Genomic DNA, 16,895 nt, shown 5'->3' on the forward strand with positions numbered 1-16,895 from the left:
GTGGAGTATCCGTTGTTCCCCTGGTCACCCCTTGGGTAACTGGGAGCCACCTCTCACTGCTGCTGTGGAGCATGGAAGGACAGGATTGTACCAGGTATCACTAGCCTAGGAACAGCTCAAAATTCAAAATTCAAAATATGCCTTTCTCTTTCACACCATCCTAAAGTTGAAATACTGAAAGTTGAACCATTATAAGTCAGGGACCATTTGTATTGCCAGGCACCACAAAATGAGCCACAGAGAGACGGATGACTGTGGTATCAGCCAGCCTGCATGGAGCTCCAGGAAACTGGAATGGGAACAAAGAAAGAGGGGCCAGGAAGCATGTTTTGAATTTATGTTGGCCATATTTTTTTCTTTTTTAAAATAAATCTGCTGCTGTCAATGTGATAGCACTGAGTAAAGCAATGTGCCTAGTTCCTCCTCCGCCCCCCACTGCTGTGACTTCCATTTGTCCCTTACTTGAAAAACAAGTAAAACGCTATTCAAGTTCTATTCCCTTTATTCTGATGCTTTGGGTTCCACAAAATGAATTATTGCCTCGTGTGCCTCTCATTCAAGCTGAATTTATCCACAATGATTTACTTTAAACAGGGCCTACCTGTTTTCTTATCTTGTTCATCTTAAAATATTTAAATGTCATGTAATCTACCCCGACTTACAATACCACCCAGATCTTGCCCTCGACACAACCCTCTCTGCAATCTCTTGTCATCTTTTATTGTAATTCCAATATCTCCAGCTCACATGCAATGGCACAAGTCATCACGGGCCTTGTCATTCATTGCTTCTGAATGTTGACACAAAATGATTGATTTATAATTTATGCTTTTAAAATATTATTTGTTATCACTTAATAAAGCATTTGAGACAAGGAAGGGGGAGAAGAGATTCTGGAATCATCTGGAAAAATTATTGGAGCTCAGAATGGGATGCAGGTGGTTAAAATGTGGATTTGAATCTTGATCCTGCTTGGGCTCCCTCTAGGTGACCAAGAGGCTGCCATGTGCCATGTGACTCATGTGCCTTGTTTTTTTTTTTTTTTTTTTTTCTTCTCTTCTTCTTCTTTTTCTAATTGTACAAGGGATTGAATCAAGGGGCAGTTAACCACTAAGCCACATCCCCAGTCCTTTTTATATTTTATTTAGACAGGGTCTCACTAAGTTGCTGAGGCTGATTTGAACTTATAATCCTCCTGTCTGAGCCTCTCGAGCTGCTAGGATTATCTTTGTGAGCCAGAGAACCCAGCATGCACCTCATTTCCTCATCTGACATATGGGCCTGGCAACAGTACCAGATTCATGGGACATCAAGAGCGTCGAACAAGATATCACTGCAAGAAGGGTTAAAGAAAGAGCCCAGCAAATGAAAACACCACGAGAAATGTCAGTCACCGTCGCTATCAGACTCTCTCTCCGATTGTGGTGGCTAATAGGGTTCTATCCAGGCAATCAATGTCACTAACTCAGATAATATTGTGAAATTCATCTCCACAAAGTTCTTGACTTGGAGGGGTCAATGCTCAAGAGTGGTTGGGGTGCTGAGCTGGAGGTGAGGAGCTGGGGTTTACGCCTGAATCTGCCCATGTTCCATGTGACCTTGAGCAAGACATGAAATACTCCAGGCCCTCATTGACAAAGGGAAACAACTGGGGCACCAATTCAAAAATCTTTTCATATCCACCTTAAAATGGAATTAAAAAAAAAATCTGCTTTTCTTAACAATTATCCTAAATTCCAAACGAAATGGTCACTGCTAAAAGTTAACCACAAAGTCTTGTCACTTCCACCAGGCTTGTCACTTATCAAACACTACACAGGAAAGGGTAGCCACATGCATTCCATTTCTAAGCTGCTAAGGTCTCATTGATAAAGGCAGTTAAACCACCTTTGGTAGGAAAGAAGACCCTCCTGGGGGAAGGTCTCTCAAATCGCGGCTCATTGTGATCAGATCCGACTTAGCACACATTCAGTGGATAAGAACTGAAACTAGGACCTGATGGAGAGGTAGATAGTGAGATGGGGCAAGCTATAAAAATGTTCAGTCATTATGGGGACAGAATCAGATGAAGAGAAAAATACTGTCTGGTTATGAACCTGCTTTTGTTTGAATATGTCCTCCAAAATGCATGAACTGGAGACTTAATTCCAGATGCAGTAGTCTTAGTAGGCAGGGCCTAATGGGAGGTGCTTAGACCATGATGGCTCCACACACATGGTTGGATTATAAAGGGACTCGAGGCTACAATTTCTTGCTTGAGAACCTCTCTTGTCCTTCCACCCTCTATCATGGAATGATGCAGCATGACAGCCCACACCTGATGCCAGCTTCCATGCTTTCAGATACAGAAACCATAAATCAAATATATTTCTCTTTATACAAATTACCTAGCCTCAGGTATTCTATTATAGCAGCAGAAAATGGACAATGATGGAGTTGAATGTTTGTGCAGCTCCAAAATTCATATGTTGAAATATACTTCCCATTGTAATGGTTTTGGAGGCGAGGGCTTCTAGGAAGTGATTAGCCCTTGTTGATGTGATTGTTGTGAAATGAAAAGGTCCCCGAGCTAGTTCAAGCTCTTTCCACCATGTGGAATATGATGGGAATGTGACAGTTTGCAACTTTTAAGAGCATCTCACCAGAACTCTCTTCTATGATGGCACTCTGATTTCTGACTTTCCAGCCTCCAGAACTGTGAGAAATAAATTTCCTGTCTATAAGCAACCCATGGGTTCAATCCCTAGCACCACAAAAGGAAAAAATAAAATTCCAATTTATGTTGTCATAGTAGGATATAGTGGTCTGAACAAAACAAGACAAGTATTGTATAAAAAGTTTCTCAGTGACAATAGAATATACCATTGGAAAAAGTTCTTCTGCCTGAGGCAAGGGCAAAGGAACTTTGCTTGTAGTGGAAAAATATTTCCATTCTTCTGGCTCCAAGGGGGTCACTTAATGACCTTCTGGGCTGGAGAAGACAGGTTTACTCCAGGGAATTTGCCTGCTTACAAGAGTTATGTCAGCTTGGGAGTGAGTGTTGGGGTTTAGCTCAGAGGCAGAGCATGCGCTTAGCATGCATGAGGTCAGGGATTCAGTTCCCAGCTTCTCACTCCATATACACAACATTCAGGAGTACACAGAATTCTTTGGTACAGTAGGGGGCCTGAGAACTGTCCCAGATGTCCAGCATCCTAGTTCTTGCCACATACAGCACTCAACATCTTCCTACGTAAACAGGGTAGCAAAATGGGAAGGATGACAGGATATGTGCCCAAATCACCAGGCCATGGCAGCTATAATTTAGTCAAGACTTGAATAGGCATGCTGTGTATCTGAGAGGAGTGAATTGGAGACAAAGTCAACATCCCTGCCATCTCTTCCCCCAGTTAGCTCAGGCCCATGGAGGGTATAGGAAAAAAAATAATGGAGATGACATTAGGGTTGGGTTGGGAGAGGAACAGGGACAGACTGCAGTTAGCAATGCTCAGGAGTTTATAGCAGACTCTCTCACCCATAGAAACCAGTTTTGCCTTATAAATGTGTTATGAAATAAGAAAACAATATTTAAGGTTACATTTAGAAATGGTTTGTTCTGTGTTATAAATCACAAAATGATGGTGCAGAAATGAATTATCACCTCTTAACAGTTGTATTCTCCCACCTCCTCTTCATGAACAAGAAGGGAAAGCAAAGAGGCTGGGAATAAGGGAGGCAGAAAAGGGCCCTGCCTACCACCGGCTCCGAGACACTACTTTTGTGATGTCCACGGGTCTGACAGGCTATTGTAAGGGTTCACTCAGGAAGCACCCAATTCTAAAGGTTCCCAGAGGAACCTTCCATAATAATCCACGGTGCGGGTGTGAGCACTAACCACCAACGAGCTAGGGCTTCAAGACTCCTGCCACCCTCTAAGGCCATCCACACATATAACACATAACTCAAAGCCCTGCAACTCTTCAACCCTAACACTGATTCTATGAGAACAAGTTTTCATAGGTGTCTGCAGAATACAACTGACCTCCATCACCTTGGTCCCCCAGTCACATTGCAGTTCAGCTGTGACAACTACATTTGTGTCCCCAGAAGCTGGTATGATCCTCAGGTTTGGCTTTGTATTCTAGATTGGTACTACACCAGCGGATTCATTAGTGTCCAACACTCCTCAGAAAATGAATCGCTTCTATCTTTGGTTAAGTGTCCCCTAAGGCTTGTCTGTGAAAGGCTTGATCCCCAGCCTGTGGGGCCTCATGGGAGATTACAGTCACTGGGGATAGGCCTTCACAGGGGATGGTGGGATGCCAGTCTCTTCCGCTCTGTTCGGGCTTTCCATTGTCATAGCTGGCTCTGTCATGTGCTGTCACCATGATGTAATGTCCTGCCACAGGCAGAAAAATAACAGAGCGACTGAACATGGACTGAAACCTACAAAATGTGAACCCAAATAACCTTTTCATCTTTTTAAATTGACTGTCACTGATATATTGTTGCAGTGATGAAAAGCTAACTGAATGTACTAGGTTTGTCCAAAATACAATGATTCAAGCTACATGAGGCTGTGACCATTGTGCTGAGCTTCCTGGATTGGCTTTCCACATTTTTCTTTCAAGAATCTCTTTTTGTACAAAGAGACTACTAATATTGTGCATCACCAAGTTGGATTCTAAGATATCTTATGACAATGACTATCCTCCTACCTCCCTTACTATACTGTAGAAGTAGCACATTCATCACAGCCTGGGGATAGCTGACGTTTGCTCAAGAAGCAGACTCCCCTGATCAGTTTCTACTGGGCCCAGTCCAAGAATATAGGATGAAAATGGGGCCCCACCCCAAGAAGCCCAGGTGTAAGAAGAAAACTTGGTGTGGAAAAATCATGTCCAATGCAAATATAAAACAGACTATGGAATAGATGTGATATTGGCAACTCAAAGGCGTCCAGGAAGAATAAGTGTGGAGAGATGATTTGTGGAGAAGACACCTGAGAGACATGCAGAGGTCAGGCAAGGGCAAGAACAAGGTTCAACACTTTCAAACAAAGTCCAAGCTGAAGTGCATAACTAAAGAAGCCAATAAATAAAGTGGTGTGGGTTTAATCTTCTTGGGGTTAAATCCAAGTGCCACTGGAAATGCTACTTTTCTGTCTGAGCCTCAGTTTTCCTCAAGAAGGGGAACACTGCCGACCGTCATGGGCAGCCATGAGAACTAAAAGGGCTATTACATACAGCATGCTAGCTAGCGCACCCACACGAGGTAGACTTCCCATAGGGAGCAGCTCAGGGATTATATGCTCCATCCATCACAGCTGGGTGATACTACATTGAGGAGAAAAATGAAAGGACAACAATGGGAATAGTTCAGGTTTGATGACCACTAGTTTTTCTCTGCTTAAATAATTGTTGGGAAAAAAAAATAAAAGGAACTACAACATTCCAAGAACTGAAATGTTCTTTGAAAAAATATTCAGGGAAAGTGCAGAACTGTTGCTGAGCTGACAGCTACACAGAGCCAAGCACAGAGAAAGAGCAGAATCCCAAGCACAAAGCAGCTCTTAATCTACTGTCTTTAAAGAATGTCATTATGACACAATTAGTGCTTATCAGGGAATCTTACAGAACTATTCAAGACAGAAAAGGCTGCCGGAGGACAATTTTCAACACAGGATGGTGGACAGGAGTGGGGCCTGGTAGCCCAGGTCAGCAGAATCTACTGAATGGCCGATGGCCACACAGAGTCTCTCTGCAGTTTCTGTTGGAATTTGTGCAGCTAAGGAACCACGGCTAGTGACCAGGACGGGACAGGGCAGGCTGCTCCTCCAAGACTGGAAAGAGTAGAGATGCCACTGAAGCAGGTGGCTTCAGGCCAGGGAGAGGATGGTGCATAGGATGATGCAGATAAGAGCAAGGTCAGGAAAGGACAGTGCAAGTGGCACTGCCCTCAGCCTAAAAGACGTTTTCCTGGGTCACCTTAAATTCCTCATGAGGCAACAGAAGGCAGCTGCCCATCTGAACTGAAACATCAGCCTCCCCTCAAAAAAAGATATTTCTATTTATAATGGTGGTACTTTCAGTTTCTAACTGTGGTACTCTCACTTCCCAACTCTGAGGGCTGCAGGCCCTTCCTTTCACCCCTCAGCTCCTCAGTCCCCAGTTCACTGGTGACTGTGTTCCAACACCCAGACAGGCACCGGGCAAGCAGCAGGCGCAGGGTGTTCCCAGCTCTCCAGAAGCCATTTCCTGAGGGAAGTAACCAAGTCAACAGCAAATATAACCATGTCACCTGCAAAACTAGTGGCATACCAGTGGCACTGCACAGGTGGGCCTCACTCAGGAAAGACTGGTTTAGCCTAAAAGAAGCATCCCCATCTCAGCGTGTGCACGTGCACACACACACACACACACACCACACGTTGAGCTGTTTGTCCCATGCAGGTGGGTGCTGGCTTCTGCTCACTCAAGTCTCTCAGGGACCCGACAGACATAGCAATTGGTGCCTTGTGCAGGACCAGTCCCAAGCCTAGAGCTGGGAGGGCATACACCTGTGCTCCAGGCATCAGCTGGATCCTAAAGGTCAGGCCAGATGACATACCTGTCTATCTGTCCTCTACACGGCCATCCTGAACTTCAACTAAGAAAAATAATACAGTCCTATCATGTGCCTGGAAGAGAGATCCGTGGTGACGATCACACCTACTATGACTTCCATTGAATGGTGTGGCAGTGAGTAGGGAGACCATCCAACAGACCTTACAGAATGATGCAGTCTGAGTCTGATGAGAAAAGGGAGAAGATGCATGGGATGGTGCCCAAGTAGAGAAAACAGTAGGTTCAGGGTGTGGAGATGTCCACATTTCTGACTTCTCTAGGGGATCAATGGGGACATCATGGTCAGATTCTGAGGTGTACGTGTGAAAGACAGAATGGTGTGGGGTGAGGCCTGAGGATTAGAATGTGAGTGCCACAGTCACAACCTGCAGTCCAGAGAGACTCTGACTCTACAAACAACACAGCCAAAGGAGCTGGCTGGTATGCACCCACTATGTGCATGGAACACTCTGAGTGAATGAAATGCATCATGATTAAACTCCTCATTAAAGTCACTCATGCATTTAACCATGATGACTCAGTGAAAATGGAAGGCATTAGGGTTTCTGGTTTTTCACTGGGTGCCAATCGTCTGCCAGGCATTGGTTCAAGTTGGATCCAGGTTTAGGGACTCTAGAAAAATTCCCCACCCTCCTACAATTTAAGCTCCTAGAACAGATTAAACAGTAAATAAATGAGTATATGATGAATATTTAATTAAAAACTACAAAAGAATACCTGAGGTTTAGAGAGTTATTAACTCATCCAAGGTGACACTACAATTCAGCCACGTAGAAGGGATGAGATCTCTTCTTGTGTCTAAGTGCCCTGCACTTCACCATTAAAGTATAATTCCATTTGCACATTCCCATTATTCCAGATAATGGGAATCCAGGTAACATTCTGTATCACAGGTCAGGGCAGGGACCTGATTATCTTTGGGGTTTGCAAAGATTGCTCAGGTCATAGTGGAGAAATATGGCAGTTTGCAAACCCTTGCAGAAGTTACAGAGCTGGGGAGGGCAGAAAAACAGAAGATTTGTATTTGAGCTGAAGATAGCAATAAAAAAGAAGTTATGAAGCTAAGCAGGATCAATCACCAACTGAAATGTACAAACTTAAGTGCAACCATTGCTCAAAGGCAAGAGCGATCAATTCAGGGTTACCAGGTTTGATTAATTAACCTCTAACTGTTTCAAATGTCTTGGTGCCTCAGTTTCCTATTCTTTATTATATATATAAATCTGTGGACATGTGTCCTAGTTTTTAGCTAATACAATATAAGGGAGAAATCTTCTGGAGGGTTTTGAGAAAGATTGCCTTTCCGGGTTAACAGAAGAGAGGCCTGAACCTTTTTCTTTTCCTTTTTTAGAGCCGAGTGATGAGATCAGCTGCTTGGAGACACTGTGGCCTTTCACCACCTGGTGGGAAGGATTCGCCAAAAAGAGGAGGTGAGTAGGATGGCAATGAGCAGTCAGACCCATGATGACATTCTCAATCTGGTTTCCAATCAAAATCAAGCTTTCCAGCAAGAACCATTAATCATCGTGTTGAAGTGCTGCAGTATAGACATTTACTAAGTATCACTCCCTAACGGGTGCTTTAAATGCATTACAAAATATGATTCTCACAGCGAAAGTCCACAATAAAGTATAATTCCATTTTGCACATTAGGCAACCAAGATTCACAGAAGCAAAATCACTTCCCCAATGTCAAATACATTGAATAAAATACTTCACATTATCTTGTGCCCAGAGTCATGGTGAACTACAAACTGCTCAGGGAACAGGGTTCTGTCTGCAAAGATGGTCCTGCCTTACAGAATGATTGACAGGTATGAATTTCACTCCAGAAGTGATAGTCCTCATGGGGTGTTCAGAGATAGCTTAGAGAGGCATAAACCAGGGTGCTCCCGGCAAAGCATCTCACAGGGGGGAGTCCAGAGAGCGGAGATGTCACCCTGAAAGAACTGAGGCTTATCTAATGGAAATTTAAAACCAAGCTGAATACAGCCCCCACACAGTCCTAGGACCACTATGATATGGTGGTCAGTCCTTCCACAAGATGGCACTCAGTTCCCTTGTCTTTTGCTTTTATCTGTGATTTTATGCTGTCACAGAATGGGAGGAAAGAGCACAGCACGTGTCCCTGTTTATATCATTCGTCATCTTTCCAGTTTGACAATTGTGACTTTTGTGCCTTTCCATCAAGATCACAGGCACTATGTGGGGTCCTGAGAAGCTCTGGGACTTACCTAAGTGTGTGCAGGGGGGATTCAACCAGGATGGCTGAGAACTACTTTGTCACAAATATCCCTGGATGCCCTTCATGTCCTTTTGTCTGCTTTTAATGGGTTTCTGTCGTCTCTCTCCTCTCCTCTCTTCTCTTCTCTTCTCTTCTTCTCTCTCTCTCCCTTCTTGCTCCCTCCTTCCCTCCTTCTCCCTATACATGTGTCTTCTCACATTCCTTCCGTGCTCTCTCTGCATTGCTGCTTCTAGTCTGTTGGCCCCTAAAATAAATGTATATTGAATTATATGAATTGAGACTAAGGAAACAAGGTGAAAGACTGAGACACGCTCCTGTAACTGTGATGCACGAGATGCAGCTGGCAGTCCCTGGACATGATGTAGAGTTTGCTATCCAGAGGCTGGCCTTGCTTTCTCTTATTACCTAGTCCTAGCAGCAATCTTCCCCGCCCCTCTTTATCGCTGCCTATATAGAGGTCAGTCACTGTGTATATGCTTGATATCATTTACTTGGATAATTGAACATTAAACAACCCTCTCATATGATTTTAATTATGCCCGTTTCCCAGATGTGGTAACTTGAGGCTCAACTCACCTCCTGGGGCGTGGCTAAGAAGAGGTGAAGTGTATTCTAACCTGATCCCTCTGGTTGGATATACCTCCTGCTAACCAAATGCTGTTGTGCCTTTTTTTAAAATTTTTCTGGTCTATATTCCATATAAACGCACTGCTAGGAAGCAGCTCAGGGTAAATGAGGAGTTATTAATATTATATGCAACAGAAACTGGTTGTTTTGGCGCAAGCGATAACTCACTATTGAAGAAACCATAAAACTCTTGCTTTGGAAACTACACATGCAACACAATTCTTGTTAATTCCCTGCCAGGTTATTACCTGAAATGGAAACACAATATTTTCACAGTCATCCTCAGAACATGCTCCAGCAGTCGTAGGAAGACCACAGATCATTTATAACCTGAGGTCATCCACTGGGGGGAGCGGCTCTGAAAGGCCCTCTAACAGTTTTATTAGCTCTGGATTCCTCTGATGCCGGAGCAATTTCAGGTGTGAGTTTTCAAAGCACAAAATATCCCTTCAGTGTCCTCAGCGGAGCTCTTGTGTGAGCCCAGCTTTTCCAATTCCAGGTCTCGGTAACGAGCTTGGAGCAATATTGGTATTTAATAAGGCCCTGCCTTCGTGGACCCAACACTACCCCTGTGGCCTCAGGCCTTGAAATACCTTCCTCCCAAAAAGCGTTGAGAATAATCTGGCTGGTGATTTCCTAGTCCGGGAGAGAGTGTGACTCACATATTAAATGCACAGTGAGTCCTGTTTTGCTCTTTTAGCAAATAAATAAGCTCTCCTTGGTTTGATTATTCTGTTGCTTAGCTCACCAGGGAAAACAACCCTTCTCTTTCATCTTGGACCATTCCCCCCAGGCTCGCTCACTTTACCTTTGAGATTACAGTGCTACCTTTGCTGTAACTTGCTAGGGTTCTAGAATTTTCAGAAAAGTAATCTCTCAGAACAGTTATGAGAAGAACAAGGATAGTAAAAAGCAGGATGCCCAGTTAAACTTAAGTTACACTTAAATAATTGGGAACGGAGGGTGCTGAGGATTGAACACAGGGTGCTCTTCCATGCTAAGCAAGCCTTGTACCCCTGAGCTACAGCCCAGCCAACAGGAAATAATTTCATAGTATTTAGTATCTGGGATCTAACCAGATTATCTGTTGTTTATCTGAAATTTGAATTCAATTGGATGTCTTATATTTTTATTTGCTAAGTTTAGTAACTTTATACAAGAAGATCCCTTTTATAAAGCAGTGAGCTCTGCTCTTTCATATTTGCAATCTCTTTTACACTCATTAGAATGCTAAGAAAACTAAGGCCCAGAAAAACCATCCATCTATTAAGGTGACACAACCAGGAGGAATAGGCCAAAAATTCAAACAGAAGTGGAATGCAGAGGAATACTCTTCCTATGATAAGAGTAATTCCAAAATCCAATCTCAGAAATCTATAATTGACACCTTGTCTCTCTTTTCTACCCAGGATGTTGGGGAAGATCTGGGTTGAGAAGTAATTGGAGTTAAGCACAAGCCAGTATTTCAGAGGAAACTCCCAGCCTACCCTCACTCTGTGCCACTGAAGTATTTATTTTTCTGAGCACAGCCAGGCAAGGATGTCTTTTCATTTCACTTGCATCTACAAACACCTTTCTCTCACTGTATTTTAACTGCTGATCTAGGACTTTGATTTACTCTCCTAAAAAAAATGAAGATATTTACGTAAAACAACCTACTGCTGGATGTACAGGCACCTAATCTGCAGGAATTCTCAGGGAAGTTCGACAAGACTTAAAATGCTGAAATGGAAGTTCTTGATGGCTATAAAAGGAGATAGGGATGTTTTAAATCTAAACACATTTATTCACTTATAGGAAATGTGAGCTTCTTAGTCCCTCCAGGAATTCAAAAATCTCTACCTTGAACCATCTGCTCAACACAGGCAGAGGATCCTGGGTGCAGATTCAGAGCCCGCCACCTTCCCTCTGGGCATGCAAGAAAAGTTGTTTCATTTTGAGACTCAATTTCCTTAAATATAAAATAGAGATGCTAAGAACTCCTCTAGTCCCTGGCAGGACTGGGTATGAGAGAGCGGGGATGGGGTTATCACATTATATGAAAGTGAGGCATTATCATGGCTACATTCTCTTCATGCCGGAGCACTTTGCAAGGTTGAGATCTGTTGTGCAAAGGGTTCCTGTGAAAGTGCCATTACTCAGCAGGAGTCACCCTTTTGGAGATCTAAAAAATAGTTTAGTGAGTTCTCAAGAAGAATTTGGGGGAATACGGACTTCAGCTATGTTGGATCTTTTTTTTTTTTTTTTTTTTTTTTTGGCTATTCTTCCCACGCCTCTCTTTTTTCTTAAATATTTCTTCCCCCATGAAGTCCTCCCTAATTCCTCCAGACAGAAAAAATGCCTTTTTTGAGCAACTACTGGGAAGTGGACGTACTGTTCTAGAAATTGAAGCAAACATCCACCTCCAGTTCTCTGCTCTCATGGAGCATGTATTCTGGGGAAGAGTGAGACATAGTACGCAAGTGAGTTGATCAAGTAACAAGATGACTAGAGATAAACACACTAGCTGCACAATTAGGATAAGAAAGTATGGCTATGAAAGAAAGAAACAGGACCACAGGAGGGGCATATTGGGATGGCCTAGGAATGTACATGATGCATTTTTCATCTCTTACGGGAAAGTTTGCCAGTTTATCTGACTTTGCACTAAACTGCAATTTTAAGAACACCAACTATTTCTTAATCTCCTGGACAGCTCTCCTGCCAGCAACAGGCAACACCCAAGGCTGGACTGGATTTGGAAGAAGGTGTATCAGAGTTTCCCAGGGCACATGTAGGTTTCACACTTGGAAGGCATTTTCTAAACACTTGGCTTGTTTTTATAGGATAAAATGAAATGCTGCAATTAAAAAAAAAAACAACACACATTTTTAAAAAATGCCAATAAAAGCTTCAAAAAAATCACTGATAACGGAGCACAGATATAAAGCAAGTGAGAGACACTGAGGGGAACTAACCCTGTCACATAATAAGGCTCCGTGAAAACAAGGCCGAGAGTGGAGTTTTGAACTGGGGCATGGTTCAGATGTCCTCAGTGAGCTCCTCAGTCATTACAGTTAGCTAACGACCTGGGATCATGCATGAGTGCCTTTCACGGTGGTCTGAGATTTCCTTGAGGGCTGGCCCTCGGTGTTTTTTTCCCAGTAATGTACTCTAACTTTACACAGCCTGACAATAGATGTGCTCCAGAGTCACTTTTGTGAAAATGGGGAGCAGAGGCCACTATGTGGGATTAACTCACAACTGCAACTCCCAGAAAACTATAAAGGCTCCAGACTCCCTGTTCATGTGGGGCTGTGACCTGGAATTTGGTTCCATGGAGCCACAGACCAGACTGCAGTCTCACTGGCTATCTGCCACACGTCTCCCATCCAGCACCCTGGCATTTCACATCGCCTTCCCTGATTTATTTTGAATCCTTAGCATATCACTATCTCACTCGGAGAGATTTTATTTATCTCTCTTGCTTTTTGTCTGTTTCCTCCGCCTCGCACAAGGGTGAGGATTTCCATCTGCTTTATTCCTTACTGTGACACTAGTAAGCCAAACAATACTTGGCACAAGGCGGTAATTCAATAAACACGTGGTCAAGGAATAAGTGTGATCTCTCTAAATGCTTACTGGGACAGTGACAAGATGCATCCCAAGTGAGTTAAAACAAAAACTGTGTAAACGTGAATCATAGGTGATTCCAACACTGTGTACCCCATAACCCTGACATTCCATCCAGAATATTCTAGATAACTAATTCTCCTGAATCCCCCTTTCCAGACAAATTTCCTTCCTATCCCAGGAACTGGAGGCCATAAAATGAAGGCTTTGAGGCAGACATGAGATCTAATTACAGAAATATTCTATTGGATCCACATAGTGCTATTTAGAAATACTGAATCTGTCACTACCCAGAAATCAGTAGATTGCCCATAAAAGTACGAACTTAGGGAAGTCTATCTTGAAAATTAAATAAATACAATGCACCACAGCTAGGCCTGAGGCCCACCGGCAGCCCTGTTTTGGGTCTGAGCATAAGGCCTCATGCCTAGGCATGGCCTGATCTGTCAGGGCTGATTCTTGCTTGGTTGCTGAAAGCATCTTAGCTTGCGACCCCTGCTGGAAAACTAACAAAAAGCGTGCAATATGGAGAAAAAAAAAAAAAAAAATTAAAGAAAAGATGCCCACTGGGATCCATTTCCATTATGTTCAAGCTATTCCTGGGAACAATGATGTATTCATTTTTCTGGACCCCATGTGGTAGCACATAACTATTGATAAACTATGGCCCAGTAAATATTATTCTAATGGCCTGAAACAGCTAGGGGCTTAATTCCCTGTGGGTTAGAGGAAGCTCAGAATGCCTCCCGTTGGAGGCAGGCCTGGAGAGGAATTGCAGAGGCTATGTGCATCCGTGGGTTACCATGTCTCCCGACTCGGAAAAGGAGTCTGCTTGGAGATTGTGGATGGCCTCTAGGAACTGGTGAGAAGCCAAAAAGCCAGGATTGGAAACTGAAAAGAAACGAAGGGAACCAAGCTCTAAGGATCATGTCAAGATGGTGCCAAAGGAATGGTTCCACTGGGACCACATCTTGGTACATTGATGCTGCTGCTGACGCCAGCCGCTTGATCCATGACCCACAGTGCTAAATAAACACTCCTTTGTCCTTGTGTCCTTTAACTACTCCTGCAAGATTCCAAGCCCCAGGTGGGGCCATTTAACTGAGTTCAGAGCTAGGAGATATGGACAAGGAGAAAGAGCCTCACCTTGTCCACCAAAACCATCTCCCTAGAACAAGAGTGTAGTGCCCCCTAAATAAGAAGACCTTCGGTGGCTGGGTATCTTCTAAACACTTTGTAGGAGTTCAAGTAGAGATGGAGGGAAAGGGCAAGACAAGCAGTATCTTGGAGTGAAATAAGAACAGACAGATCTGCGTTCCAATCTGGAATCTTTTGTACTTTTAGAAAATTAATGAAGTTTCCTAATCTGCCGATTCCCAATCTTTAAATAGAAATAATGCCATCTGCTCTCTAGGGTTGTTGTGAAAATTCAATTCAATCATTCATTCACTTTTGCAAACACATTTATCAAACATCTAGTAAGTACCAGGATAATCTGGGAACAAAAATATGAAAAACACCTAGAACAGCCAGAGCTCTGTTCTGAGAACAGATTTAGACAAGAGAGACTCACGTAATCCCATGAAAGTAGTGATGTTTAACTGACTCCCCTATCTGCAACTTACATTTTTAGATTATTCAATGTCAAGTCCCTGCCTATAAATAGATTTTCTTAAGATATATGTTATCTAAAAGGTAAAAAAAAAAAAAAAAAACAGAATAAACAAACAAACAAAAAGAAATACTCTAAAAATTAACTACAATACTAAAACAAAACAATCATAATTCTGAGAAGCATCAAAGCCTTGTGCTGGTAGAATTCACATAGAGTGATCAGAAGAAGAAAATGTCAAATTATATGAAATCCTCACTCTCATTTAATATTTAGCATACGTAACCCAGAGATACCCAAACTACAATTAACCTGAAAATTAAAATAGACATAAAATAAAAATGGTGGGAGGACAATTTAGTTAAGAGTTTCATAAGGGTTTTATGATTGTCAAAATGCTGTTCATATATTTTTTCCTTATTTCTCCCAAATATTCCATTAGTCTCTATTTTGCAGAAAAGAAAAAGAAAAAAACAAAACAAAACAAAAAACCTGAGCTCCTGGAGGGAAAAACATTTAGCCAAGGTCATGGGGCAAGAAGTCGGCTCTACAGTGCCTGGAGGTCTCTCTCTTTCCCCTACCAGAAAAAGGCAGTCTCAATAGAAAGCACTAGATCATGTAACCGGGTTGAAGGAAGACAATTACCCCCAGTAGATAAGGAACTACCCTGGTTTTTCCAACTCAGCTGGGAAGTTCCTGCCTTCTATAATGACTGGAAAGTTACTGGATTTCCTGCTGAGCAGCCAGAAAACTACTATTCTCCTGCCACAAGTGTCTCACATGGGGACCTTGGTTTAAGTGCTGGCCCAATACCCAATGCTTGAGCACAACCTTGGCATAGGCTCCATTTAGACATCCACTTATCTGTCCCTCCTTCCAAACCCTAGCCTCCACAGAGAGAACAGGACTCCTTCCACATGGTGGTTATGTGTCACCAAGTAAAGATGCCACAGTCCCAGAAAGACAGCGTGCACTATCAAGCGATTTCTACCAGCCAGTGCACCTTCTGGCCTCTTTCTAGTCACCACCAAATTTCAATTCAAAATAAGAAAAGCTTCCACATGGCTTGTCCTTTCAGAGAATGCCTGGGATTTTTTTTTTTTTTTTCCAATAAGAAAGTTCCTTCTTTTGACAATAAAAGTAAAAGCCCCAACTATATTGTGGAATCCCAGTAATGCAAATCCCTCTCCTTTAACAAGGTTACAAAGTGGATGCACTGTGATAAGGACTGTAGGCTCCATGCTGATCCTATCATCAGCAGAGTCAAGGCCCCCCTGGCCTGTGGAAACTCCTATTTGCTAATTCAAGGCATCACTTTGTCATCAGCTTCCCCAGTAAATACTTTCCATCTTCAAGCTAGAGTGCATCTTATTATAGCAGCAGCTTCATAGTGGACCTGCAGCCCAGAAACAGCTCAACAAGCTTCGCTCTATGCTGCTGTCCTAATTAACCGCTGATTTAGGAGTGCTTAGTCATGAAGTTGTCCATCCCTGTCAAAGTCTGCTGGAAGAGTTAGATAGGTAGCTGAAGCCTGGAAAGTCTCCTTTTAGAATGGATCTTTTCCTGACTAGGGCAGGAGAAAATCTTATATAACATAATGGTCCATTTCAATATTGTATTTTCTGCAATCCTGTGGTGGGGCTATCTAAGCACTGGAAATACAAAGGGAAGGCTAGTGCAGGGATTTGCAGCTGAAACATTCATCTCCTGGAATTTCAGTAGGTCAGGCTTATTCTAACTGCACCGACTTTTGCTGGGAAAGCAGAAAGCAAAAATAATTCTGAAAACCAAAGAGAGCGCTTTGAAATGCAGGGAGGCAAAAGTTGGGTTATATCCTCTCCTTAAAAAATAAATATAAAATTCCTGCAATTAATCTTCAAGTGGAATCTGGTAATTGTATCTTAACAAAATGAGGTGATATTTGATTGCAAAGCGAGAACGAACAGCTAAAACTGAAGGAATTTGTCTGTATTCTGGCTGTAGCCGAGGCAGCAGCTGGCCAAACACTGAGTGCCGGAGCTCCTTGGAACTCAGCTAAGGACCGATTCCCTGCCCTCCCTGCTGGACCGGTGTCTGGAGGAGCAATCCAGCCCTGGAGCGGTGCAGGAGGAGAGCTTGGTTTGCTAAAGAAGGAGCGGAGCCCTGCACTCCCTCCTTCTCCCACTGGCCGCTCTCCCTGATACTCTTTGGGCTA

The 16,895-nt window shown here is 43.1% G+C and overlaps 1 protein-coding gene across 2 annotated transcripts in view; it reads right to left on the reverse strand.

Moving 5' to 3' along the window:
* The window catches only part of Hs3st1 (heparan sulfate-glucosamine 3-sulfotransferase 1), a 30,921-nt gene that overhangs the window by 12,098 nt on the left and 1,928 nt on the right, over positions 1-16,895 (reverse strand). Inside the window, exon 1 of one of the 2 annotated variants that reach the window (XM_071614150.1) lies at positions 8,840-9,099. The exons of the other annotated variant lie outside the window; for it this stretch is intronic. The gene's annotated coding sequence lies outside the window, so the exon portion shown is untranslated. Of the gene's footprint in view, positions 1-8,839; positions 9,100-16,895 lie in introns of those variants that run through there. 2 annotated transcript variants of the gene reach the window in all.

This window comes from Marmota flaviventris, chromosome 7 (genome assembly GCF_047511675.1).
Source record: "Marmota flaviventris isolate mMarFla1 chromosome 7, mMarFla1.hap1, whole genome shotgun sequence".
NCBI classification, from domain to species: Eukaryota; Metazoa; Chordata; class Mammalia; order Rodentia; family Sciuridae; genus Marmota; species Marmota flaviventris.